The sequence below is a fragment of the Watersipora subatra genome, chromosome 4 (genome assembly GCF_963576615.1).
Source record: "Watersipora subatra chromosome 4, tzWatSuba1.1, whole genome shotgun sequence".
Taxonomy (NCBI): domain Eukaryota; kingdom Metazoa; phylum Bryozoa; class Gymnolaemata; order Cheilostomatida; family Watersiporidae; genus Watersipora; species Watersipora subatra.
This window is the reverse complement of record NC_088711.1, coordinates 17818334-17841487: the sequence shown is the minus strand read 5'-3', so window position 1 is coordinate 17841487 and position 23154 is coordinate 17818334. Positions and strand designations below refer to the sequence as shown.

Below are 23154 nucleotides of genomic sequence, written 5' to 3'. Positions count from 1 at the left end.
GAGCCCTTGGCCTTTTAGACGTTAACAGATGTAGTAACCAACACACCACACATCCACACCAACACATTGTTAAATTGTTATAAAAAAGCGTTGTATATCGAGATGAGTGAACATATCATACTTATAAAAAATTCAAAAAAGTTCACAGAAACCAAACCACATTTGCACTTCTCACTTAGGGTTTGCCATTTCTATTCAGCGGAAAACCATGTAATTTGCGATTTCTGATCAGATATATGTTACATTCTCGGCATATTATATTAATAAAAGTTATTAGGCATGCCAAAAAAGTGTTAGGTCATGATGGTTTTCGAACCCATGGCCTTCTGCGTGTTAAGCAGATGTGATAACCACTACACCACACGACCACACCAACACATTGTTAAATTGCTATAAAAAAGCGTTGTATATCAAGATGAATGAACATATCGTACTTATAAAGATTTTAAAAACGTTCACAGACACCAAACCACATTTGCACTTCTCATTTAGGGTTTGCCATTTCTATTCAGCGGAAAACCATATAAAGGCAATTTCTTATTATTTATGATACATTCTCAGCATACAATTTTAACAAAAGTTATCAGTTATGTCAAGAAAAGTGTTAGCTCATGATGGGTTTCGAACCCATGGCCTGCTGCGTGTTAAGCAGATGTGATAACCACTACACCACACGACCACGGCAACACATTGTTAAATTGTTATATAAAAAGCGTTGTATATAAAGAATAGTGAACATATCGTGCTTATAAAAAATTCAAAAAAGTTCACAGACACCAAACCACATTTGCACTCTTCATTTACGGTTTGCCATTCCTAATCCACGGAACACCATGTAAATTGCGATTTCTGATCAGATATATGGTGCATTCTCGGCATAACTTATTCACAAAAGTTATTAATTATGCCAAAAAATATTAGATCATGATGGGTTTCGAACCCACGGCTATCTGCGTGTAAAGCAGATGTGATAACCACTACACCACACGACCACGGCAACACATTGTTAAATTGTTATATAAAAAGCTTTGCATATAAAGAATAGTGAACATATTGTACTTATAAAAAATTCAAAAAAGTTCACAGACACCAAACCACATTTGCACTTCTCATTTACGGTTTGCCATTCCTAATCCACGGAACACCATGTAAATTGCGATTTATGATCAGATATATGGTACATTCTCGGCATAACATATTAACAAATTTATTAATTATGCCAAAAAGTGTTAGGTCATGATGGGTTTCGAACCCATGGCCTTCTGCGTGTAAAGCAGATGTGATAACCACTACACCACACGACCACACCAACACATTGTTAAATTGCTATAAAAAAGCGTTGTATATCAAGATGAATGAACATATCGTACTTATAAAGATTTTAAAAACGTTCACAGACACCAAACCACATTTGCACTTCTCATTTTGGGTTTGCCATTTCTATTCAGCGGAAAACCATATAAAGGCAATTTCTTATTATTTATGATACATTCTCAGCATACAATTTTAACAAAAGTTATCAGTTATGTCAAGAAAAGTGTTAGGTCATGATGGGTTTCGAACCCATGGCCTTCTGCGTGTTAAGCAGATGTGATAACCACTACACCACACGACCACGGCAACACATTGTTAAATTGTTATATAAAAAGCGTTGTATATAAAGAATAGTGAACATATCGTACTTATAAAAAATTCAAAAAAGTTCACAGACACCAAACCACATTTGCACTCTTCATTTACGGTTTGCCATTCCTAATCCACGGAACACCATGTAAATTGCGATTTCTGATCAAATATATGGTACATTCTCGGCATAACTTATTCACAAAAGTTATTAATTATGCCAAAAAGTGTTAGGTCATGATGGGTTTCGAACCCATGGCCTACTGCGTGTAAAGCAGATGTGATAACCACTACACCACACGACCTGTACATTTTGGGTAAGGTTCATGTTTTAAAACTTGGTATTGTTTCTTATTAAATATCCGTTTGGGTTTTTTAAAACAATTGTCATGTAGATGCGACCTGCCAAAACTATCTTTTCGTTTACTTATGTTGCCAGGATTACTCGTTATGCTTTTATTAAACGTTACGCTCTCATTGGTGATTCGTGTCAAACATTTGCTCGGCGTGATGTTGGGATTTCGCATCAAAAGTGAGGTCATGATGGGTATCGAACCCATGACCTTCTGCGTGTGAAGCAGATGTGATAACCACTACACCACATGACCACCCTAGTCGACCATGCGAAAGCATTGGTGAAATCTGGTACTGGACATCCGCTGTAATTAATTATTATTGGCTGAGCGACGTATTAAAAATGATAAATGTTGACCCTCGAGTTCCCCTGTCTACCGTCATGATACCTCATTTCTGAAATCGAAAACAAGATGCAAGTATTCTCCATCACCAGATTCAATGAACCAATTGTTACACATTTTTATCCCAGTATCTGGTTTTTCCGGTTTAGAATAAAAGTCGTGATAGGATTCGAGCCCTTGGCCTTTTAGACGTTAACAGATGTAGTAACCAACACACCACACATCCACACCAACACATTGTTAACTTGTTATAAAAAAGCGTTGTATATCGAGATGAGTGAACATATCATACTTATAAAGAATTCAAAAAAGTTCACAGAAACCAAACCACATTTGCACTTCTCACTTAGGGTTTGTCATTTCTATTCAGCAGAAAACTATGTAATTTGCGATTTCTGATCAGATATATGTTACATTCTCGGCATATTATATTAATAAAAGTTATTAGGCATGCCAAGAAAGTGTTAGGTCATGATGGTTTTCGAACCCATGGCCTTCTGCGTGTTAAGCAGATGTGATAACCACTACACCACACGACCACGGCAACACATTGTTAAATTGTTATATAAAAAGCGTCGTATATAAAGAATAGTGAACATATCGTACTTATAAAAAATTCAAAAAAGTTCACAGACACCAAACCACATTTGCACTTCTCATTTAGGGTTTGCCATTTCTATTCAGCGGAAAACCATATAAAGGCAATTTCTTATTATTTATGATACATTCTCAGCATACAATTTTAACAAAAGTTATCAGTTACCCTAGGACACTTATATTTCGCTAGTATTTAGTTTCGTGAGTAGCACACAGAGTAAAATTTCGCTGCAACTTAATTTCGCAGCTCTGATGAGTGCGAAAATATAGTGATGTGAAAATAAATACAGTGGAACAAACAAATTAGATTCCTCAGGTCCGGTCCTCTAGTAAAAAAAGTTGTTATATTTGCGACTAGTTTGTATTTGTAACCCGCAGGTATAAATGTATGGCAGAAATCGATAATTCAACGTGATCGCTTGCTGCCATTTGTTTCTTGGACTATCAATGACGTCTCGGTCCTTTCCGTCGTGACCGATATGGTACCAATATTAGATCTCAAGTATTTATAGCAAGCGATGGCCACGGCACGTTTTGAGTTCACAATATTTCAAATTTAAAAAAAATCAAATACAGTACATGTCTCATAAAAAAGAAAATAGATAACAACCAACATCACAACCAGAACTGTATAACATGGTTGGACCTGGTGAGGGTTGTTATCGTTTTTGGTTGGCAGTAAAATTCATCACTACAATAAGTATTATTTAATTGTATGACTTCACCTACCAGACTTTCATCCTCATCAGTTACAAATTCGGTGACTAAACTGATATCATCATCTTCTTCGTTTGTCTTGGCTTTTCCAAAAAAACTTGTTATCTTAATTTGCTTTGCCATGCTGCTCATTCGGTGTATTAACGAATTTACTAGAAATTTCCCAATGAGCTCCATCACACACAAAATTATCTGCATTTCTAATATCACGATTTTGTTGTGGATATCAATGAACTACAGGGCCGTATTCCCTTGGACAGCTGGCCGGCTAAGACGCCCCAACTTTTTAGGAATTTCTTAGTCCAACGGCTATAGAAAGGTTTTTATCGCTGTAGAATATCACTTTATTCGAAGCCATAGAAACAAACGTCAACTTTTAGTAGTTCTTAGGCGTCATTATTATCTTCATCAGCGGCAAAATATTCTTGTTAACGACTTTTATAAAGGTTTGCAAAATATCAAGTTTTAGCAAACATCTGCTTGCCCATATCCTACTTAATGAACTTGAAATAAAATCGGCAAAAATGATCTTTGTTAAAACGCTTAAAAAAAAGATGTCTTCTTTCTGAGCTTTTTAACTGCATACAAGTTTTGCCTGTTTTAATTTTAAAACGTTTTGTCAGTCACATCAGCTAAAACAAAGCAAATCTCAAAAAATAGAAAAATGTTGATACTTGCCAATAAAATTTTTTAAAACTTCACGTGAGAGGCCCGGCTGAGGCCCTGCATAAGAGAAACCTGTTGGGAGCTTACAGCACCCCCCCCCCCTTCTCCACATCCCAGATGTTCATAACTAGTCGTCTAACATTAGCCCCCCAACTTGCAACCAGTGAATACAGGCCTGCGTAGAACATAGCTATTTAATTTCGAATTTTCGCCAGTTCGTTATGATAGTTTAGTTTCGCGCATGAATTTTTCGCGTGATGATGACTCCGCGAAAACGCGAAAGTTAGATGCCGCGAATACTTAAGTGTCCTAGGGTATGTCAAGAAAAGTGTTAGGTCATGATGGGTTTTGAACCCATGGCCTTCTGCGTGTTAAGCAGATGTGATAACCACTACACCACACGACCACGGCAACACATTGTTAAACTGTTATATAAAAAGCGTTGTATATAAAGAATAGTGAACATATCGTACTTATAAAAAATTCAAAAAAGTTCACAGACACCAAACCACATTTGCACTCTTCATTTACGGTTTGCCATTCCTAATCCACGGAACACCATGTAAATTGCGATTTCTGATCAAATATATGGTACATTCTCGGCATAACTTATTCACAAAAGTTATTAATTATGCTAAAAAGTGTTAGGTCATGATGGGTTTCGAACCCATGGCCTTCTGCGTGTTAAGCAGATGTGATAACCACTACACCACACGACCACGGCAACACATTTTTAAATTGTTATATAAAAAGCGTTGTATATAAAGAATAGTGAACATATCGTACTTATAAAAAGTTCAAAAAGGTTCACAGACACCAAACCACATTTGCACTCTTCATTTACGGTTGGCCATTCCTAATCCACGGAACACCATGTAAATTGCGATTTCTGATCAGATATATGGTACATTCTCGGCATAACATATTAACAAATTTATTAATTATGCCAAAAAGAGTTAGGTCACGATGGGTTTCGAACCCACGGCCTTCTGCGCATAAAGCAGATGTGATAACCACTACACCACACGACCTCTACATTTTGGGTGAGGGTCAAGGTTTAAAACATGGTATTGTTTCATATTAAATGTCCTTTTGGGTTTCTTAAAACAATTCTCATGTAGATGCGACCTGCCAAAACTATCGTTTCGTTTACTTATGTTGCCAGGATTACTCGTTATGCTTTTATTAAACGTTACGCTCTCATTGGTGATTCGTGTCAAACATTTGCTCGGCGTGATGTTGGGATTTCGCATCAAAAGTGAGGTCATGATGGGTATCGAACCCATGACCTTCTGCGTGTGAAGCAGATGTGATAACCACTACACCACATGACCACCCTAGTCGACCATGCGAAAGCATTGGTGAAATCTGGTACTGGACATCCGCTGTAATTAATTATTATTGGCTGAGCGACGTATTAAAAATGATAAATGTTGACCCTCGAGTTCCCCTGTCTACCGTCATGATACCTCATTTCTGAAATCGAAAACAAGATGCAAGTATTCTCCATCACCAGATTCAATGAACCAATTGTTACACATTTTTATCCCAGTATCTGGTTTTTCCGGTTTAAAATAAAAGTCGTGATAGGATTCGAGCCCTTGGCCTTTTAGACGTTAACAGATGTAGTAACCAACACACCACACATCCACACCAACACATTGTTAAATTGTTATAAAAAAGCGTTGTATATCGAGATGAGTGAACATATCATACTTATAAAAAATTCAAAAAAGTTCACAGAAACCAAACCACATTTGCACTTCTCACTTAGGGTTTGCCATTTCTATTCAGCGGAAAACCATGTAATTTGCGATTTCTGATCAGATATATGTTACATTCTCGGCATATTATATTAATAAAAGTTATTAGGCATGCCAAAAAAGTGTTAGGTCATGATGGTTTTCGAACCCATGGCCTTCTGCGTGTTAAGCAGATGTGATAACCACTACACCACACGACCACACCAACACATTGTTAAATTGCTATAAAAAAGCGTTGTATATCATGATGAATGAACATATCGTACTTATAAAGATTTTAAAAACGTTCACAGACACCAAACCACATTTGCACTTCTCATTTAGGGTTTGCCATTTCTATTCAGCGGAAAACCATATAAAGGCAATTTCTTATTATTTATGATACATTCTCAGCATACAATTTTAACAAAAGTTATCAGTTATGTCAAGAAAAGTGTTAGCTCATGATGGGTTTCGAACCCATGGCCTGCTGCGTGTTAAGCAGATGTGATAACCACTACACCACACGACCACGGCAACACATTGTTAAATTGTTATATAAAAAGCGTTGTATATAAAGAATAGTGAACATATCGTACTTATAAAAAATTCAAAAAAGTTCACAGACACCAAACCACATTTGCACTCTTCATTTACGGTTTGCCATTCCTAATCCACGGAACACCATGTAAATTGCGATTTCTGATCAGATATATGGTGCATTCTCGGCATAACTTATTCACAAAAGTTATTAATTATGCCAAAAAATATTAGATCATGATGGGTTTCGAACCCACGGCCTTCTGCGTGTAAAGCAGATGTGATAACCACTACACCACACGACCACGGCAACACATTGTTAAATTGTTATATAAAAAGCTTTGCATATAAAGAATAGTGAACATATTGTACTTATAAAAAATTCAAAAAAGTTCACAGACACCAAACCACATTTGCACTTCTCATTTACGGTTTGCCATTCCTAATCCACGGAACACCATGTAATTTGCGATTTCTGATCAGATATATGTTACATTCTCGGCATATTATATTAATAAAAGTTATTAGGCATGCCAAGAAAGTGTTAGGTCATGATGGTTTTCGAACCCATGGCCTTCTGCATGTTAAACAGATGTGATAACCACTACACCACACGACCACACCAACACATTGTTAAATTGCTATAAAAAAGCGTTGTATATCAAGATGAATGAACATATCGTACTTATAAAGATTTTAAAAACGTTCACAGACACCAAACCACATTTGCACTTCTCATTTAGGGTTTGCCATTTCTATTCAGCGGAAAACCATATAAAGGCAATTTCTTATTATTTATGATACATTCTCAGCATACAATTTTAACAAAAGTTATCAGTTATGTCAAGAAAAGTGTTAGGTCATGATGGGTTTCGAACCCATGGCCTTCTGCGTGTTAAGCAGATGTGATAACCACTACACCACACGACCACACCAACACATTGTTAAATTGCTATAAAAAAGCGTTGTATATCAAGATGAGTGAACATATCGTACTTATAAAGAATTCAAAAAAGTTCACAGAAACCAAACCACATTTTCACTTCTCACTTAGGGTTTGCCATTTCTATTCAGCAAAAAAACCATGTAATTTGCGATTTTCGATCAGATATATGTTACATTCTCGGCATACTATATTAATAAAAGTTATTAGGCATGCCAAAAAAGTTTTAGGTCATGATGGTTTTCGAACCCATGGCCTTCTGCGTGTTAAGCAGATGTGATAACCACTACACCACACGACCACGGCAACACATTGTGAAATTGTTATATAAAAAGCGTCGTATATAAAGAATAGTGAACATATCGTACTTATAAAAAATTCACAAGAGTTCACAGACACCAAACCACATTTGCACTTCTCATTTAGGGTTTGCCATTTCTATTCAGCGGAAAACCATATAAAGGCAATTTCTTATTATTTATGATACATTCTCAGCATACAATTTTAACAAAAGTTATCAGTTATGTCAAGAAAAGTGTTAGGTCATGATGGGTTTCGAACCCATGGCCTTCTGCGTGTTAAGCAGATGTGATAACCACTACACCACACGACCACGGCAACACATTGTTACATTGTTATATAAAAAGCGTTGTATATAAAGAATAGTGAACATATCGTACTTATAAAAAATTCAAAAAAGTTCACAGACACCAAACCACATTTGCACTCTTCATTTACGGTTTGCCATTCCTAATCCACGGAACACCATGTAAATTGCGATTTCTGATCAGATTTATGGTACATTCTCGGCATAACTTATTCACAAAAGTTATTAATTATGCCAAAAAGTGTTAGGTCATGATGGGTTTCGAACCCATGGCCTTCTGCGTGTAAAGCAGATGTGATAACCACTACACCACACGACCTCTACATTTTGGGTGAGGGTCAAGGTTTAAAACATGGTATTGTTTCATATTAAATGTCCTTTTGGGTTTCTTAAAACAATTCTCATGTAGATGCGACCTGCCAAAACTATCGTTTCGTTTACTTATGTTGCCAGGATTACTCGTTATGCTTTTATTAAACGTTACGCTCTCATTGGTGATTCGTGTCAAACATTTGCTCGGCGTGATGTTGGGATTTCGCATCAAAAGTGAGGTCATGGTGGGTATCGAACCCATGACCTTCTGCGTGTGAAGCAGATGTGATAACCACTACACCACATGACCACCCTAGTCGACCATGCGAAAGCATTGGTGAAATCTGGTACTGGACATCCGCTGTAATTAATTATTATTGGCTGAGCGACGTATTAAAAATGATAAATGTTGACCCTCGAGTTCCCCTGTCTACCGTCATGATACCTCATTTCTGAAATCAAAAACAAGATGCAAGTATTCTCCATCACCAGATTCAATGAACCATTTGTTACACATTTTTATCCCAGTATCTGGTTTTTCCGGTTTAAAATAAAAGTCGTGATAGGATTCGAGCCCTTGGCCTGTTAGACATTAACAGATGTAGTAACCAACACACCACACATCCACACCAACACATTGTTAAATTGTTATAAAAAAGCGTTGTATATCGAGATGAGTGAACATATCATACTTATAAAGAATTCAAAAAAGTTCACAGAAACCAAACCACATTTGCACTTCTCACTTAGGGTTTGCCATTTTTATTCAGCGGAAAACCATGTAATTTGCGATTTCTGATCAGATATATGTTACATTCTCGGCATATTATATTAATAAAAGTTATTAGGCATGCCAAGAAAGTGTTAGGTCATGATGGTTTTCGAACCCATGGCCTTCTGCGTGTTAAACAGATGTGATAACCACTACACCACACGACCACACCAACATATTGTTAAGTTGCTATAAAAAAGCGTTGTATATCAAGATGAATGAACATATCGTACTTATAAAGATTTTAAAAACGTTCACAGACACCAAACCACATTTGCACTTCTCATTTAGGGTTTGCCATTTCTATTCAGCGGAAAACCATATAAAGGCAATTTCTTATTATTTATGATACATTCTCAGCATACAATTTTAACAAAAGATATCAGTTATGTCAAGAAAAGTGTTAGGTCATGATGGGTTTCGAACCCATGGCCTTCTGCGTGTTAAGCAGATGTGATAACCACTACACCACACGACCACGGCAACACATTGTTAAATTGTTATATAAAAAGCGTTGTATATAAAGAATAGTGAACATATCGTACTTATAAAAAATTCAAAAAAGTTCACAGACACCAAACCACATTTGCACTCTTCATTTATGGTTTGCCATTCCTAATCCACGGAAAACCATGTAAATTGCGATTTCTGATCAAATATATGGTACATTCTCGGCATAACTTATTCACAAAAGTTATTAATTATGCCAAAAAGTGTTAGGTCATGATGGGTTTCGAACCCATGGCCTTCTGCGTGTAAAGCAGATGGGATAACCACTACACCACACGACCTCTACATTTTGGGTGAGGGTCAAGGTTTAAAACATGGTATTGTTTCATATTAAATGTCCTTTTGGGTTTCCTAAAACAATTCTCATGTAGATGCGACCTGCCAAAACTATCGTTTCGTTTACTTATGTTGCCAGGATTACTCGTTATGCTTTTATTAAACGTTACGCTTATAAAAAATTCACAAGAGTTCACAGACACCAAACCACATTTGCACTTCTCATTTAGGGTTTGCCATTTCTATTCAGCGGAAAACCATATAAAGGCAATTTCTTATTATTTATGATACATTCTCAGCATACAATTTTAACAAAAGTTATCAGTTATGTCAAGAAAAGTGTTAGGTCATGATGGGTTTCGAACCCATGGCCTTCTGCGTGTTAAGCAGATGTGATAACCACTACACCACACGACCACGGCAACACATTGTTACATTGTTATATAAAAAGCGTTGTATATAAAGAATAGTGAACATATCGTACTTATAAAAAATTCAAAAAAGTTCACAGACACCAAACCACATTTGCACTCTTCATTTACGGTTTGCCATTCCTAATCCACGGAACACCATGTAAATTGCGATTTCTGATCAGATTTATGGTACATTCTCGGCATAACTTATTCACAAAAGTTATTAATTATGCCAAAAAGTGTTAGGTCATGATGGGTTTCGAACCCATGGCCTTCTGCGTGTAAAGCAGATGTGATAACCACTACACCACACGACCTCTACATTTTGGGTGAGGGTCAAGGTTTAAAACATGGTATTGTTTCATATTAAATGTCCTTTTGGGTTTCTTAAAACAATTCTCATGTAGATGCGACCTGCCAAAACTATCGTTTCGTTTACTTATGTTGCCAGGATTACTCGTTATGCTTTTATTAAACGTTACGCTCTCATTGGTGATTCGTGTCAAACATTTGCTCGGCGTGATGTTGGGATTTCGCATCAAAAGTGAGGTCATGATGGGTATCGAACCCATGACCTTCTGCGTGTGAAGCAGATGTGATAACCACTACACCACATGACCACCCTAGTCGACCATGCGAAAGCATTGGTGAAATCTGGTACTGGACATCCGCTGTAATTAATTATTATTGGCTGAGCGACGTATTAAAAATGATAAATGTTGACCCTCGAGTTTCCCTGTCTACCGTCATGATACCTCATTTCTGAAATCAAAAACAAGATGCAAGTATTCTCCATCACCAGATTCAATGAACCATTTGTTACACATTTTTATCCCAGTATCTGGTTTTTCCGGTTTAAAATAAAAGTCGTGATAGGATTCGAGCCCTTGGCCTGTTAGACATTAACAGATGTAGTAACCAACACACCACACATCCACACCAACACATTGTTAAATTGTTATAAAAAAGCGTTGTATATCGAGATGAGTGAACATATCATACTTATAAAGAATTCAAAAAAGTTCACAGAAACCAAACCACATTTGCACTTCTCACTTAGGGTTTGCCATTTTTATTCAGCGGAAAACCATGTAATTTGCGATTTCTGATCAGATATATGTTACATTCTCGGCATATTATATTAATAAAAGTTATTAGGCATGCCAAGAAAGTGTTAGGTCATGATGGTTTTCGAACCCATGCCCTTCTGCGTGTTAAACAGATGTGATAACCACTACACCACACGACCACACCAACATATTGTTAAGTTGCTATAAAAAAGCGTTGTATATCAAGATGAATGAACATATCGTACTTATAAAGATTTTAAAAACGTTCACAGACACCAAACCACATTTGCACTTCTCATTTAGGGTTTGCCATTTCTATTCAGCGGAAAACCATATAAAGGCAATTTCTTATTATTTATGATACATTCTCAGCATACAATTTTAACAAAAGATATCAGTTATGTCAAGAAAAGTGTTAGGTCATGATGGGTTTCGAACCCATGGCCTTCTGCGTGTTAAGCAGATGTGATAACCACTACACCACACGACCACGGCAACACATTGTTAAATTGTTATATAAAAAGCGTTGTATATAAAGAATAGTGAACATATCGTACTTATAAAAAATTCAAAAAAGTTCACAGACACCAAACCACATTTGCACTCTTCATTTATGGTTTGCCATTCCTAATCCACGGAAAACCATGTAAATTGCGATTTCTGATCAAATATATGGTACATTCTCGGCATAACTTATTCACAAAAGTTATTAATTATGCCAAAAAGTGTTAGGTCATGATGGGTTTCGAACCCATGGCCTTCTGCGTGTAAAGCAGATGTGATAACCACTACACCACACGACCTCTACATTTTGGGTGAGGGTCAAGGTTTAAAACATGGTATTGTTTCATATTAAATGTCCTTTTGGGTTTCCTAAAACAATTCTCATGTAGATGCGACCTGCCAAAACTATCGTTTCGTTTACTTATGTTGCCAGGATTACTCGTTATGCTTTTATTAAACGTTACGCTCTCATTGGTGATTCGTGTCAAACATTTGCTCGGCGTGATGTTGGGATTTCGCATCAAAAGTGAGGTCATGATGGGTATCGAACCCATGACCTTCTGCGTGTGAAGCAGATGTGATAACCACTACACCAAACCACATTTGCACTCTTCATTTACGGTTTGCCATTCCTAATCCACGGAACACCATGTAAATTGCGATGTCTGATCAGATATATGGTACATTCTCGGCATAACATATTAACAAAAGTTATTAGTTATGCCAAAAAGTGTTAGGTCATGATGGGTTTCGAACCCATGGCCTTCTGCGTGTAAAGCAGATGTGATAACCACTACACCACACGACCTCTACATTTTGGGTAAGGTTCATGTTTTCAAACTTGGTATTGTTTCTTATTAAATGTCCGTTTGGGTTTTTTAAAACAATTGTCATGTAGATGCGACCTGCCAAAACTATCTTTTCGTTTACTTATGTTGCCAGGATTACTCGTTATGCTTTTATTAAACGTTACGCTCTCATTGGTGATTCGTGTCAAACATTTGCTCAGCGTGATGTTAGGATTTCGCATCAAAAGTGAGGTCATGATGGGTATCGAACCCACGACCTTCTGCGTGTGAAGCAGATGTGATAACCACTACACCACATGACCACCCTAGTCGACCATGCAAAAGCATTGGTGAAATCTGGTACTGGACATCCGCTGTAATTAATTATTATTGGCTGAGCGACGTATTTAAAATGATAAATGTTGACCCTCGAGTTCCCCTGTCTACCGTCATGATACCTCATTTCTGAAATCGAAAACAAGATGCAAGTATTCTCCATCACCAGATTCAATGAACCAATTGTTACACATTTTATCCCAGCATCTGGTTTTTCCGGTTTAAAATAAAAGTCGTGATAGGATTCGAGCCCTTGGCCTTTTAGATGTTAACAGATGTAGTAACCAACACACCACACATCCACACCAACACATTGTTAAATTGTTATAAAAAAGCGTTGTATATCGAGATGAGTGAACATATCATACTTATAAAGAATTCAAAAAAGTTCACAGAAACCAAACCACATTTGCACTTCTCACTTAGGGTTTGCCATTTCTATTCAGCGGAAAACCATGTAATTTGCGATTTCTGATCAGATATATGTTACATTCTCGGCATATTATATTAATAAAAGTTATCAGTTATGTCAAGAAAAGTGTTAGGTCATGATGGGTTTCGAACCCATGGCCTTCTGCGTGTTAAGCAGATGTGATAACCACTACACCACACGACCATGGCAACACGTTAAATTGTTATAGAAAAAGCGTCGTATATAAAGAATAGTGAACATATCGTACTTATAAAAAATTCAAAAAAGTTCACAGACACCAAACCACATTTGCACTTCTCATTTAGGGTTTGCCATTTCTATTCAGCGGAAAACCATATAAAGGCAATTTCTTATTATTTATGATACATTCTCAGCATACAATTTTAACAAAAGTTATCAGTTATGTCAAGAAAAGTGTTAGGTCATGATGGGTTTCGAACCCATGGCCTTCTGCGTATTAAGCAGATGTGATAACCACTACACCACACGACCACGGCAACACATTGTTAAATTGTTATATAAAAAGCGTTGTATATAAAGAATAGTGAACATATCGTACTTCTAAAAAATTCAAAAAAGTTCACAGACACCAAACCACATTTGCACTCTTCATTTACGGTTTGCCATTCCTAATCCACGGAACACCATGTAAATTGCGATTTCTTATCAGATATATGGTACATTCTCGGCATAACATATTAACAAAAGTTATTAATTATGCCAAAAAGTGTTAGGTCATGATGGGTTTCGAACCCATGGCCTTCTGCGTGTTAAGCAGATGTGATAACCACTACACCACACGACCACGGCAACACATTGTTAAATTGTTATATAAAAAGCGTTGTATATATAGAATAATGAACATATCGTACTTATAAAGATTTCAAAAAAGTTCACAGAAACCAAACCACATTTGCACGTCTCACTTAGGGTTTGCCATTTATATTCAGGGAAAAACCATATAAAGGCGATTTCTGCTCAGATATATGTTACATTCTCGGCATATTATATTAATAAAAGTTATCAGTTACGTCAAGAAAAGTGTTAGGTCATGATGGGTTTCGAACCCATGACCTTCTGCGTATTAAGCAGATGTGATAACCACTACACCACACGACCACGGCAACACATTGTTAAATTGTTATATAAAAAGCGTTGTATATAAAGAATAGTGAACATATCGTACTTATAAAAAATTCAAAAAAGTTCACAGACACCAAACCACATTTGCACTCTTCATTTACGGTTTGCCATTCCTAATCCACGGAACACCATGTAAATTGCGATTTCTGATCAGATTTATGGTACATTCTCGGCATAACTTATTCACAAAAGTTATTAATTATGCCAAAAAGTGTTAGGTCATGATGGGTTTCGAACCCATGGCCTTCTGCGTGTAAAGCAGATGTGATAACCACTACACCACACGACCTCTACATTTTGGGTGAGGGTCAAGGTTTAAAACATGGTATTGTTTCATATTAAATATCCTTTTGGGTTCCTTAAAACAATTCTCATGTAGATGCGACCTGCCAAAACTATCGTTTCGTTTACTTATGTTGCCAGGATTACTCGTTATGCTTTTATTAAACGTTACGCTCTCATTGGTGATTCGTGTCTATTATAATGTGGAGTTTCCTCAAGGTGGTTTTATTGTATGAATGTTGACAAGGATAATTCAAGACGATTGCTTAGCTAGGCTGCTTGATCGGTACTGATGAGTCATAAAGATAACATCAGCTAGACCACCCATAACATTGCTTCAAGGTCACACATACTTAGTACACATATAACACGCTCCTTTTTGGGAGGACAGTAAAACAAAACTTAAAATGTCAGTGAATACAAAAGCATAAAAATAGAAAATGTTTATAATAGAGTTTGGAGCTGAGTTAACTAAAATGTATGTCGGTGGATGTAGCTTACTAAGCGAGGTTAATGTTACATGCTCAATTTTTAAAATTAGTTTTCTGGCTGGGGGTACCTCACTGGTGGTTTGGATATGCGCCCTGACCTAGTTGTGTGCGTTTGCGCAGATGGAAGTGACTGATAATTACTACTAGGCTGGTGGGTGGTGTGTGAAGACTGTGAGGTATCTGATGAGGTTAAAGGCTGTGTGGCCTCTGACCTTGTGTCATTGTGGTCTACACCTTGTGCCGGTCTATGTTCCACTGCCATAAAATTACGCATGGTTATATTCTCTAATTGCAAAGATTGCAGGGTTGTTGGGGCTTCCTTGTATGGCCTCAAGAATTTTATGTTCCTTCTAAAAACTCTACCCTTGCCGATATTCACATAAAAACTCCTGGGTGTCTCTGCTCTCCGGATGATCACACCATCTACCCAACGCCGATGGCCTAGTTGGCACCAAACTCTCATGCCCACACACATCTCAATAGGTCGCCTAGCTGGGCTTGTGTTGAACATATCTTGCGACTGGCGCTCTCTGAAAGCTTTCTCAATCAGGTTAATGTCTACTTTTTGAAGTTTGAGCTGTTGAGGCATGAACTGAAGATTGTTTCTTAGATTTCTTGACTGTAATAGAACTGAAGGTGATGGTAATTTACCCCCCAGTGGTGTAGATCGAAGGGAGGCTAAGACATCAAACAATGTTTGATTTGACTCATGGGCCTTTTTCAGGCTGCTTTTGATAGTTTGATTCATCCTTTCAGCAAGGCCGTTAGAACGAGAATAGTACGGGCTAGATGTGATGTGCTGTATCTCAAGTTCTTTTAGAAACTGTTCAAATTCAAATGATGTAAAATACGAAGCATTATCAGAAACTAGGATCTCAGGTCTACCAAAGTCAAGGAACTGCCTACGCAGTATCTCGACAATGCTACTTGAGTTTGCATTCTTCAGCTCACAGCAGGTAGGCCATTTGGAATATCTGTCTACCGTGACTAGATACTCCTTGCCAGCTAAGTGAAAAACATCTATGCTTACTGATTGCATTGGATACTGCGGTATGTCATATGGTTCGTAAGCACATTGTGCATTTGCCCTCACATTCTCCTGGCATGTTGCACAACTCAACACCACATCCTGTATCTGCCCCTGATAACCTGGCCAGTACACGGAATTTTTGGCTTTCTCTATGCACTTACTAACCCCTAAATGTCCTATGTGAATGATATCTATTACCTGCTTGCGCATAGACACTGGGATAACTATTTGACTGTTTTTAAGTATCAGACCATCGTGTGTCGTCAAATCATATCTCGCTGCCCAAAATGGTTTCAGTGGTTCAATGCACATTCTCCTCTTAGCTGGCCAGCCATTTCGTATGTAGCTGCTAAGGATTTGTAGAGTGCTGTCTGATTGCACTGTGCTAAGGAGCCGGTCTTTGAAGGTTGGGTTTCTAAGGACACCGCTAGTGACTGAATGGATTTGTTCTGTATCTAGTGAGCTTAGAGCTTCTGCATCTTCACATAAATCTGCCAAAAAGGCACGCGATAGTGTGTCTGCAAGAACTAGAGCTTTACCTGGTTTATGCACAAGTGTGTAATCATATAATTGATTGCGTAGTCTCATTCTCAATAGCCTGGGACTGATATCATTAAGACCCTTATTCATGATTCCTATGAGTGGAAGATGATCCGTTTCTACCACTACATGTTGACCATATATATATTGATGGAATCTTCGTAAGCCAAACTGAACTGCTAGATATTCTTTTTCGATTTGAGCATACTTTTTTTGAGTGTCTGTCAGTGTGCAGCTAGCAAACTCAATTGGCTGCCCGTTATGCATTATCACTGCACCCATGCCAAACTGACTGGAGTCCACAGATAATACAATAGGCAGGTCTGGATCAAACATTCGCAATGCTGGAGTGGATGTCACCACAGCCTTCAGTTGTGCCAAGGACTCATCATGTGTGCCTGACCACGACCAAGTCGCATTTTTTTTTGTTAGTTCTCTCAGCGGGGTGGTTATGTCTGACAAATTAGGGCAAAACTTTGAGAGATAAGTTGCCATTCCAAGCAATCTACGAACATCTTCCACATTTTGTGGTTGAGGCATGTCAATGACTGCTTTGATCTTAGCTGGATCAGGCTTGATGACCCCGTCCCCAATTATGTGACCTAGATATCTGATGTGCTTTTGTCTGAATGTACACTTTGACTCATTTAACCGGAGGTTCTTTTCTCGGCACCTCTCTAGCACTGATTTGAGGATTGCGTCATGTTCAGCCATTGTGGGTGCATGAATCAAGAGGTCATCGACATAGCACTCAACGCCTTTTATATCCTCAAATAGTTCAGAAACTGTGAGACAAAATATCTCTGGGCTTGAAGAAATACCATATGGCAACCTTAAAAACCTGTATCTACCGAAGGGAGTGGCAAATGTGGTGAGTAGGCTACTATCTTCGTCTAGCTCCAACTGTAAGAAGCCAGATGTAGCGTCTAACGTTGTGAATACCCGCGATTTAGATAGTTTAGCAAATATTTCTGATGCCGTGGGTAGTGCAAAATGTTCACGCCGTAAACATTTATTCAACTGAGTAGGATCTAGACAAATTCTAAGTGAGCCATTTGGTTTTAATACATTTACAATAGGATGAACCCAATCTGTGGCCTGTTTCACTTTGGCTATAGTGCCCTGAGATTCCATTTTTTGAAGAGTGTCCTTCAACTTATTGCGCAATCTAAAGGGAACCCTTCTGGCACTTTGAATTACTGGTTTAGCATTTTCTTTCAGTTGCAGAGCATGTTTGCATGGGAGGCACCCCAAACCACTGAACACATCTGGGTAAGCTTTAGCAAGGTCATCGCTGACTGTATTTGAGACATTGACCAAACCCAATTCCATTGCACTTGGTAATCCTAACAAGGTCTTCTGACCTGCACTTGATGACACTATTACAAAATCTAGTGGTACAAAACGAGCGCTAACATCCACCAACAATGTTACTTTACCTAGTACATCTAGTTCATGGTTGCTAAATGAAACTAATGACTTGCCATACTTTTGTAGAGGTGTATGCACCGATAAAGAGTCAAATATCCCTTTAGGCATGACATTGCATGAAGCTCCAGTGTCAACTTTGAGATGTAGCGGCTTTTCATTGCACCTTGTGGTGATGCACCATTCTCTTCGGCTCTTGTCGTTGTTCACAGTAAAAGTTATGTCATTCTGTTGTCCACTGGTCTCTACTAGCTCATATGCAGCTTTGGCAGCAGACTTACGCTGTGGTGCCATACAAGCTATGCTGAAATGATTCATCTTGTGGCAATTTCGGCACTCTTTGCCGTATGCAGGGCATGCTCCTTTAGGGTGACTCGACTTACAGTATTTACAGTTATTTACTCTGGCGCCGTTCTTATTCTTGTGAGCTAGATGGTTCGGTTGTTGTACTGTATTAATATTAGCATTCTCTTTGTCGATTTTCATATCTGTAAGATAATGTTTGGTGGCTTCCGCCCGACGACACAGCTGTATAATTTTGTTCAAATCCGGATTGCCATCTAAATTGAATATGTCCTCTCTGACTTCTGGTGAGTTAATGCCACATACAATTCTGTCTATCAGAGCACTATTTTGTTCATCAGCATGTATATTGCAAGTAGACAAGAGTCCGCGTAGTGCAGTTAAAAAATTGTCGAATGATTCACCTGGAAGCTGTGTTCTGTTATGAAACTTGTACCGTTCATAGATAATTTTCACTTGTGGTGTAAAGTGCCGGGTGAATGCCTCCTTAACCTTTTCAATATCCTTGCGGTCTTCTTCAGGAAGATTGAAAGTTCGGAATATCTCCTGACCCTGTGGTCCAAGTAGGGTTAACAGTATGGCTACTTGGATTTCTCCCCCTTTTGTTGACTTCTCTGTTGCTAGCATATAAAAGTTAAATTGTTCAAGCCATTCGTGCCAGCTTCTGCTAGTCTCACTGGGGTTGCCAGCATTAGATATAAAGCAACCTGGAGCTCGCAAACCACCCTCTGCCATTACTATCCAGAAGCGATAATCCACACTATATACTATAGACGTCCTGACACCATATTATAATGTGGAGTTTCCTCAAGGTGGTTTTATTGTATGAATGTTGACAAGGATAATTCAAGACGACTGCTTAGCTAGGCTGCTTGATCGGTACTGATGAGTCATAAAGATAACATCAGCTAGACCACCCATAACATTGCTTCAAGGTCACACATACTTAGTACACATATAACAGTGTCAAACATTTGCTCGGCATGATGTTGGGATTTCGCATCAAAAGTGAGGTCATGATGGGTATCGAACCCATGACCTTCTGCGTGTGAAGCAGATGTGATAACCACTACACCACATGACCACCCTAGTCGACCATGCGAAAGCATTGGTGAAATCTGGTACTGGACATCCGCTGTAATTAATTATTATTGGCTGAGCGACGTATTAAAAATGATAAATGATAAACCCTCGAGTTCCCCTGTCTACCGTCATGATACCTCATTTCTGAAATCGAAAACAAGATGCAAGTATTCTCCATCACCAGATTCAATGAACCAATTGTTACACATTTTTATCCCAGTATCTGGTTTTTCCGGTTTAAAATAAAAGTCGTGATAGGATTCGAGCCCTTGGCCTTTTAGACGTTAACAGATGTAGTAACCAACACACCACACATCCACACCAACACATTGTTAAATTGTTATAAAAAAGCGTTGTATATCGAGATGAGTGAACATATCATACTTATAAAGAATTCAAAAAAGTTCACAGAAACCAAACCACATTTGCACTTCTCACTTAGGGTTTGCCATTTCTATTCAGCGGAAAACTATGTAATTTGCGATTTCTGATCAGATATATGTTACATTCTCGGCATATTATATTAATAAAAGTTATTAGGCATGCCAAGAAAGTGTTAGGTCATGATGGTTTTCGAACCCATGGCCTTCTGCGTGTTAAACAGATGTGATAACCACTACACCACACGACCACACCAACACATTGTTAAATTGCTATAAAAAAGCGTTGTATATCAAGATGAATGAACATATCGTACTTATAAAGATTTTAAAAACGTTCACAGACACCAAACCACATTTGCACTTCTCATTTAGGGTTTGCCATTTCTATTCAGCGGAAAACCATATAAAGGCAATTTCTTATTATTTATGATACATTCTCAGCATACAATTTTAACAAAAGTTATCAGTTATGTCAAGAAAAGTGTTAGGTCATGATGGGTTTCGAACCCATGGCCTTCTGCGTGTTAAGCAGATGTGATAACCACTACACCACACGACCACACCAACACATTGTTAAATTGCTATAAAAAAGCGTTGTATATCAAGATGAGTGAACATATCGTACTTATAAAGAATTCAAAAAAGTTCACAGAAACCAAACCACATTTTCACTTCTCACTTAGGGTTTGCCATTTCTATTCAGCAAAAAAACCATGTAATTTGCGATTTTCGATCAGATATATGTTACATTCTCGGCATACTATATTAATAAAAGTTATTAGGCATGCCAAAAAAGTTTTAGGTCATGATGGTTTTCGAACCCATGGCCTTCTGCGTGTTAAGCAGATGTGATAACCACTACACCACACGACCACGGCAACACATTGTGAAATTGTTATATAAAAAGCGTCGTATATAAAGAATAGTGAACATATCGTACTTATAAAAAATTCACAAGAGTTCACAGACACCAAACCACATTTGCACTTCTCATTTAGGGTTTGCCATTTCTATTCAGCGGAAAACCATATAAAGGCAATTTCTTATTATTTATGATACATTCTCAGCATACAATTTTAACAAAAGTTATCAGTTATGTCAAGAAAAGTGTTAGGTCATGATGGGTTTCGAACCCATGGCCTTCTGCGTGTTAAGCAGATGTGATAACCACTACACCACACGACCACGGCAACACATTGTTACATTGTTATATAAAAAGCGTTGTATATAAAGAATAGTGAACATATCGTACTTATAAAAAATTCAAAAAAGTTCACAGACACCAAACCACATTTGCACTCTTCATTTACGGTTTGCCATTCCTAATCCACGGAACACCATGTAAATTGCGATTTCTGATCAGATTTATGGTACATTCTCGGCATAACTTATTCACAAAAGTTATTAATTATGCCAAAAAGTGTTAGGTCATGATGGGTTTCGAACCCATGGCCTTCTGCGTGTAAAGCAGATGTGATAACCACTACACCACACGACCTCTACATTTTGGGTGAGGGTCAAGGTTTAAAACATGGTATTGTTTCATATTAAATGTCCTTTTGGGTTTCTTAAAACAATTCTCATGTAGATGCGACCTGCCAAAACTATCGTTTCGTTTACTTATGTTGCCAGGATTACTCGTTATGCTTTTATTAAACGTTACGCTCTCATTGGTGATTCGTGTCAAACATTTGCTCGGCGTGATGTTGGGATTTCGCATCAAAAGTGAGGTCATGATGGGTATCGAACCCATGACCTTCTGCGTGTGAAGCAGATGTGATAACCACTACACCACATGACCACCCTAGTCGACCATGCGAAAGCATTGGTGAAATCTGGTACTGGACATCCGCTGTAATTAATTATTATTGGCTGAGCGACGTATTAAAAATGATAAATGTTGACCCTCGAGTTCCCCTGTCTACCGTCATGATACCTCATTTCTGAAATCAAAAACAAGATGCAAGTATTCTCCATCACCAGATTCAATGAACCATTTGTTACACATTTTTATCCCAGTATCTGGTTTTTCCGGTTTAAAATAAAAGTCGTGATAGGATTCGAGCCCTTGGCCTGTTAGACATTAACAGATGTAGTAACCAACACACCACACATCCACACCAACACATTGTTAAATTGTTATAAAAAAGCGTTGTATATCGAGATGAGTGAACATATCATACTTATAAAGAATTCAAAAAAGTTCACAGAAACCAAACCACATTTGCACTTCTCACTTAGGGTTTGCCATTTTTATTCAGCGGAAAACCATGTAATTTGCGATTTCTGATCAGATATATGTTACATTCTCGGCATATTATATTAATAAAAGTTATTAGGCATGCCCAGAAAGTGTTAGGTCATGATGGTTTTCGAACCCATGCCTTCTGCGTGTTAAACAGATGTGATAACCACTACACCACACGACCACACCAACATATTGTTAAGTTGCTATAAAAAAGCGTTGTATATCAAGATGAATGAACATATCGTACTTATAAAGATTTTAAAAACGTTCACAGACACCAAACCACATTTGCACTTCTCATTTAGGGTTTGCCATTTCTATTCAGCGGAAAACCATATAAAGGCAATTTCTTATTATTTATGATACATTCTCAGCATACAATTTTAACAAAAGATATCAGTTATGTCAAGAAAAGTGTTAGGTCATGATGGGTTTCGAACCCATGGCCTTCTGCGTGTTAAGCAGATGTGATAACCACTACACCACGCGACCACGGCAACACATTGTTAAATTGTTATATAAAAAGCGTTGTATATATAGAATAATGAACATATCGTACTTATAAAGATTTCAAAAAAGTTCACAGAAACCAAACCACATTTGCACGTCTCACTTAGGGTTTGCCATTTATATTCAGGGAAAAACCATATAAAGGCGATTTCTGCTCAGATATATG

At 37.8% G+C, this 23154-nt stretch overlaps 47 non-coding genes across 47 annotated transcripts; all 47 read right to left on the bottom strand.

Annotated features, from left to right (window-relative positions):
• Positions 1-295: 295 nt before the first annotated feature.
• Trnav-aac (transfer RNA valine (anticodon AAC)) lies at positions 296-368 on the bottom strand. Its single transcript has one exon. It is a non-coding gene; the product is annotated as a tRNA-Val (tRNA).
• Positions 369-606: 238 nt separating this feature from the next.
• On the bottom strand, positions 607-679 carry Trnav-aac (transfer RNA valine (anticodon AAC)). Its single transcript has one exon. It is a non-coding gene; the product is annotated as a tRNA-Val (tRNA).
• A 240-nt stretch (positions 680-919) lies between these two features.
• Positions 920-992, bottom strand: Trnav-uac (transfer RNA valine (anticodon UAC)). Its single transcript has one exon. It is a non-coding gene; the product is annotated as a tRNA-Val (tRNA).
• Positions 993-1231: 239 nt separating this feature from the next.
• Positions 1232-1304, bottom strand: Trnav-uac (transfer RNA valine (anticodon UAC)). Its single transcript has one exon. It is a non-coding gene; the product is annotated as a tRNA-Val (tRNA).
• A 238-nt stretch (positions 1305-1542) lies between these two features.
• Positions 1543-1615, bottom strand: Trnav-aac (transfer RNA valine (anticodon AAC)). The gene has a single exon. It is a non-coding gene; the product is annotated as a tRNA-Val (tRNA).
• A 240-nt stretch (positions 1616-1855) lies between these two features.
• Trnav-uac (transfer RNA valine (anticodon UAC)) lies at positions 1856-1928 on the bottom strand. Its single transcript has one exon. It is a non-coding gene; the product is annotated as a tRNA-Val (tRNA).
• A 230-nt stretch (positions 1929-2158) lies between these two features.
• Positions 2159-2231, bottom strand: Trnav-cac (transfer RNA valine (anticodon CAC)). The gene has a single exon. It is a non-coding gene; the product is annotated as a tRNA-Val (tRNA).
• A 556-nt stretch (positions 2232-2787) lies between these two features.
• Trnav-aac (transfer RNA valine (anticodon AAC)) lies at positions 2788-2860 on the bottom strand. The gene has a single exon. It is a non-coding gene; the product is annotated as a tRNA-Val (tRNA).
• Positions 2861-4634: 1774 nt separating this feature from the next.
• On the bottom strand, positions 4635-4707 carry Trnav-aac (transfer RNA valine (anticodon AAC)). Its single transcript has one exon. It is a non-coding gene; the product is annotated as a tRNA-Val (tRNA).
• Positions 4708-4947: 240 nt separating this feature from the next.
• Trnav-aac (transfer RNA valine (anticodon AAC)) lies at positions 4948-5020 on the bottom strand. Its single transcript has one exon. It is a non-coding gene; the product is annotated as a tRNA-Val (tRNA).
• A 239-nt stretch (positions 5021-5259) lies between these two features.
• On the bottom strand, positions 5260-5332 carry Trnai-uau (transfer RNA isoleucine (anticodon UAU)). The gene has a single exon. It is a non-coding gene; the product is annotated as a tRNA-Ile (tRNA).
• A 230-nt stretch (positions 5333-5562) lies between these two features.
• Trnav-cac (transfer RNA valine (anticodon CAC)) lies at positions 5563-5635 on the bottom strand. Its single transcript has one exon. It is a non-coding gene; the product is annotated as a tRNA-Val (tRNA).
• Positions 5636-6191: 556 nt separating this feature from the next.
• Trnav-aac (transfer RNA valine (anticodon AAC)) lies at positions 6192-6264 on the bottom strand. Its single transcript has one exon. It is a non-coding gene; the product is annotated as a tRNA-Val (tRNA).
• Positions 6265-6502: 238 nt separating this feature from the next.
• Positions 6503-6575, bottom strand: Trnav-aac (transfer RNA valine (anticodon AAC)). The gene has a single exon. It is a non-coding gene; the product is annotated as a tRNA-Val (tRNA).
• Positions 6576-6815: 240 nt separating this feature from the next.
• Positions 6816-6888, bottom strand: Trnav-uac (transfer RNA valine (anticodon UAC)). The gene has a single exon. It is a non-coding gene; the product is annotated as a tRNA-Val (tRNA).
• A 241-nt stretch (positions 6889-7129) lies between these two features.
• Positions 7130-7202, bottom strand: Trnav-aac (transfer RNA valine (anticodon AAC)). The gene has a single exon. It is a non-coding gene; the product is annotated as a tRNA-Val (tRNA).
• A 238-nt stretch (positions 7203-7440) lies between these two features.
• On the bottom strand, positions 7441-7513 carry Trnav-aac (transfer RNA valine (anticodon AAC)). Its single transcript has one exon. It is a non-coding gene; the product is annotated as a tRNA-Val (tRNA).
• Positions 7514-7754: 241 nt separating this feature from the next.
• Positions 7755-7827, bottom strand: Trnav-aac (transfer RNA valine (anticodon AAC)). The gene has a single exon. It is a non-coding gene; the product is annotated as a tRNA-Val (tRNA).
• Positions 7828-8066: 239 nt separating this feature from the next.
• Positions 8067-8139, bottom strand: Trnav-aac (transfer RNA valine (anticodon AAC)). The gene has a single exon. It is a non-coding gene; the product is annotated as a tRNA-Val (tRNA).
• A 240-nt stretch (positions 8140-8379) lies between these two features.
• Positions 8380-8452, bottom strand: Trnav-uac (transfer RNA valine (anticodon UAC)). The gene has a single exon. It is a non-coding gene; the product is annotated as a tRNA-Val (tRNA).
• A 230-nt stretch (positions 8453-8682) lies between these two features.
• Positions 8683-8755, bottom strand: Trnav-cac (transfer RNA valine (anticodon CAC)). Its single transcript has one exon. It is a non-coding gene; the product is annotated as a tRNA-Val (tRNA).
• Positions 8756-9311: 556 nt separating this feature from the next.
• On the bottom strand, positions 9312-9384 carry Trnav-aac (transfer RNA valine (anticodon AAC)). Its single transcript has one exon. It is a non-coding gene; the product is annotated as a tRNA-Val (tRNA).
• Positions 9385-9622: 238 nt separating this feature from the next.
• Positions 9623-9695, bottom strand: Trnav-aac (transfer RNA valine (anticodon AAC)). The gene has a single exon. It is a non-coding gene; the product is annotated as a tRNA-Val (tRNA).
• A 240-nt stretch (positions 9696-9935) lies between these two features.
• Trnav-uac (transfer RNA valine (anticodon UAC)) lies at positions 9936-10008 on the bottom strand. The gene has a single exon. It is a non-coding gene; the product is annotated as a tRNA-Val (tRNA).
• A 339-nt stretch (positions 10009-10347) lies between these two features.
• On the bottom strand, positions 10348-10420 carry Trnav-aac (transfer RNA valine (anticodon AAC)). The gene has a single exon. It is a non-coding gene; the product is annotated as a tRNA-Val (tRNA).
• Positions 10421-10660: 240 nt separating this feature from the next.
• On the bottom strand, positions 10661-10733 carry Trnav-uac (transfer RNA valine (anticodon UAC)). Its single transcript has one exon. It is a non-coding gene; the product is annotated as a tRNA-Val (tRNA).
• A 230-nt stretch (positions 10734-10963) lies between these two features.
• Positions 10964-11036, bottom strand: Trnav-cac (transfer RNA valine (anticodon CAC)). Its single transcript has one exon. It is a non-coding gene; the product is annotated as a tRNA-Val (tRNA).
• Positions 11037-11592: 556 nt separating this feature from the next.
• On the bottom strand, positions 11593-11665 carry Trnav-aac (transfer RNA valine (anticodon AAC)). The gene has a single exon. It is a non-coding gene; the product is annotated as a tRNA-Val (tRNA).
• A 238-nt stretch (positions 11666-11903) lies between these two features.
• Positions 11904-11976, bottom strand: Trnav-aac (transfer RNA valine (anticodon AAC)). The gene has a single exon. It is a non-coding gene; the product is annotated as a tRNA-Val (tRNA).
• Positions 11977-12216: 240 nt separating this feature from the next.
• Trnav-uac (transfer RNA valine (anticodon UAC)) lies at positions 12217-12289 on the bottom strand. Its single transcript has one exon. It is a non-coding gene; the product is annotated as a tRNA-Val (tRNA).
• Positions 12290-12519: 230 nt separating this feature from the next.
• On the bottom strand, positions 12520-12589 carry Trnav-cac (transfer RNA valine (anticodon CAC)). Its single transcript has one exon. It is a non-coding gene; the product is annotated as a tRNA-Val (tRNA).
• Positions 12590-12725: 136 nt separating this feature from the next.
• On the bottom strand, positions 12726-12798 carry Trnav-uac (transfer RNA valine (anticodon UAC)). The gene has a single exon. It is a non-coding gene; the product is annotated as a tRNA-Val (tRNA).
• Positions 12799-13028: 230 nt separating this feature from the next.
• On the bottom strand, positions 13029-13101 carry Trnav-cac (transfer RNA valine (anticodon CAC)). The gene has a single exon. It is a non-coding gene; the product is annotated as a tRNA-Val (tRNA).
• Positions 13102-13657: 556 nt separating this feature from the next.
• Positions 13658-13730, bottom strand: Trnav-aac (transfer RNA valine (anticodon AAC)). The gene has a single exon. It is a non-coding gene; the product is annotated as a tRNA-Val (tRNA).
• A 236-nt stretch (positions 13731-13966) lies between these two features.
• Trnai-aau (transfer RNA isoleucine (anticodon AAU)) lies at positions 13967-14039 on the bottom strand. Its single transcript has one exon. It is a non-coding gene; the product is annotated as a tRNA-Ile (tRNA).
• A 240-nt stretch (positions 14040-14279) lies between these two features.
• On the bottom strand, positions 14280-14352 carry Trnav-aac (transfer RNA valine (anticodon AAC)). Its single transcript has one exon. It is a non-coding gene; the product is annotated as a tRNA-Val (tRNA).
• A 241-nt stretch (positions 14353-14593) lies between these two features.
• Trnai-aau (transfer RNA isoleucine (anticodon AAU)) lies at positions 14594-14666 on the bottom strand. The gene has a single exon. It is a non-coding gene; the product is annotated as a tRNA-Ile (tRNA).
• Positions 14667-14906: 240 nt separating this feature from the next.
• On the bottom strand, positions 14907-14979 carry Trnav-uac (transfer RNA valine (anticodon UAC)). Its single transcript has one exon. It is a non-coding gene; the product is annotated as a tRNA-Val (tRNA).
• A 4796-nt stretch (positions 14980-19775) lies between these two features.
• On the bottom strand, positions 19776-19848 carry Trnav-cac (transfer RNA valine (anticodon CAC)). The gene has a single exon. It is a non-coding gene; the product is annotated as a tRNA-Val (tRNA).
• A 557-nt stretch (positions 19849-20405) lies between these two features.
• Trnav-aac (transfer RNA valine (anticodon AAC)) lies at positions 20406-20478 on the bottom strand. The gene has a single exon. It is a non-coding gene; the product is annotated as a tRNA-Val (tRNA).
• Positions 20479-20716: 238 nt separating this feature from the next.
• Positions 20717-20789, bottom strand: Trnav-aac (transfer RNA valine (anticodon AAC)). The gene has a single exon. It is a non-coding gene; the product is annotated as a tRNA-Val (tRNA).
• A 241-nt stretch (positions 20790-21030) lies between these two features.
• Trnav-aac (transfer RNA valine (anticodon AAC)) lies at positions 21031-21103 on the bottom strand. Its single transcript has one exon. It is a non-coding gene; the product is annotated as a tRNA-Val (tRNA).
• A 239-nt stretch (positions 21104-21342) lies between these two features.
• Trnav-aac (transfer RNA valine (anticodon AAC)) lies at positions 21343-21415 on the bottom strand. The gene has a single exon. It is a non-coding gene; the product is annotated as a tRNA-Val (tRNA).
• A 240-nt stretch (positions 21416-21655) lies between these two features.
• Trnav-uac (transfer RNA valine (anticodon UAC)) lies at positions 21656-21728 on the bottom strand. Its single transcript has one exon. It is a non-coding gene; the product is annotated as a tRNA-Val (tRNA).
• Positions 21729-21958: 230 nt separating this feature from the next.
• Positions 21959-22031, bottom strand: Trnav-cac (transfer RNA valine (anticodon CAC)). Its single transcript has one exon. It is a non-coding gene; the product is annotated as a tRNA-Val (tRNA).
• Positions 22032-22587: 556 nt separating this feature from the next.
• Positions 22588-22659, bottom strand: Trnav-aac (transfer RNA valine (anticodon AAC)). Its single transcript has one exon. It is a non-coding gene; the product is annotated as a tRNA-Val (tRNA).
• A 238-nt stretch (positions 22660-22897) lies between these two features.
• Positions 22898-22970, bottom strand: Trnav-aac (transfer RNA valine (anticodon AAC)). The gene has a single exon. It is a non-coding gene; the product is annotated as a tRNA-Val (tRNA).
• Positions 22971-23154: the final 184 nt, after the last annotated feature.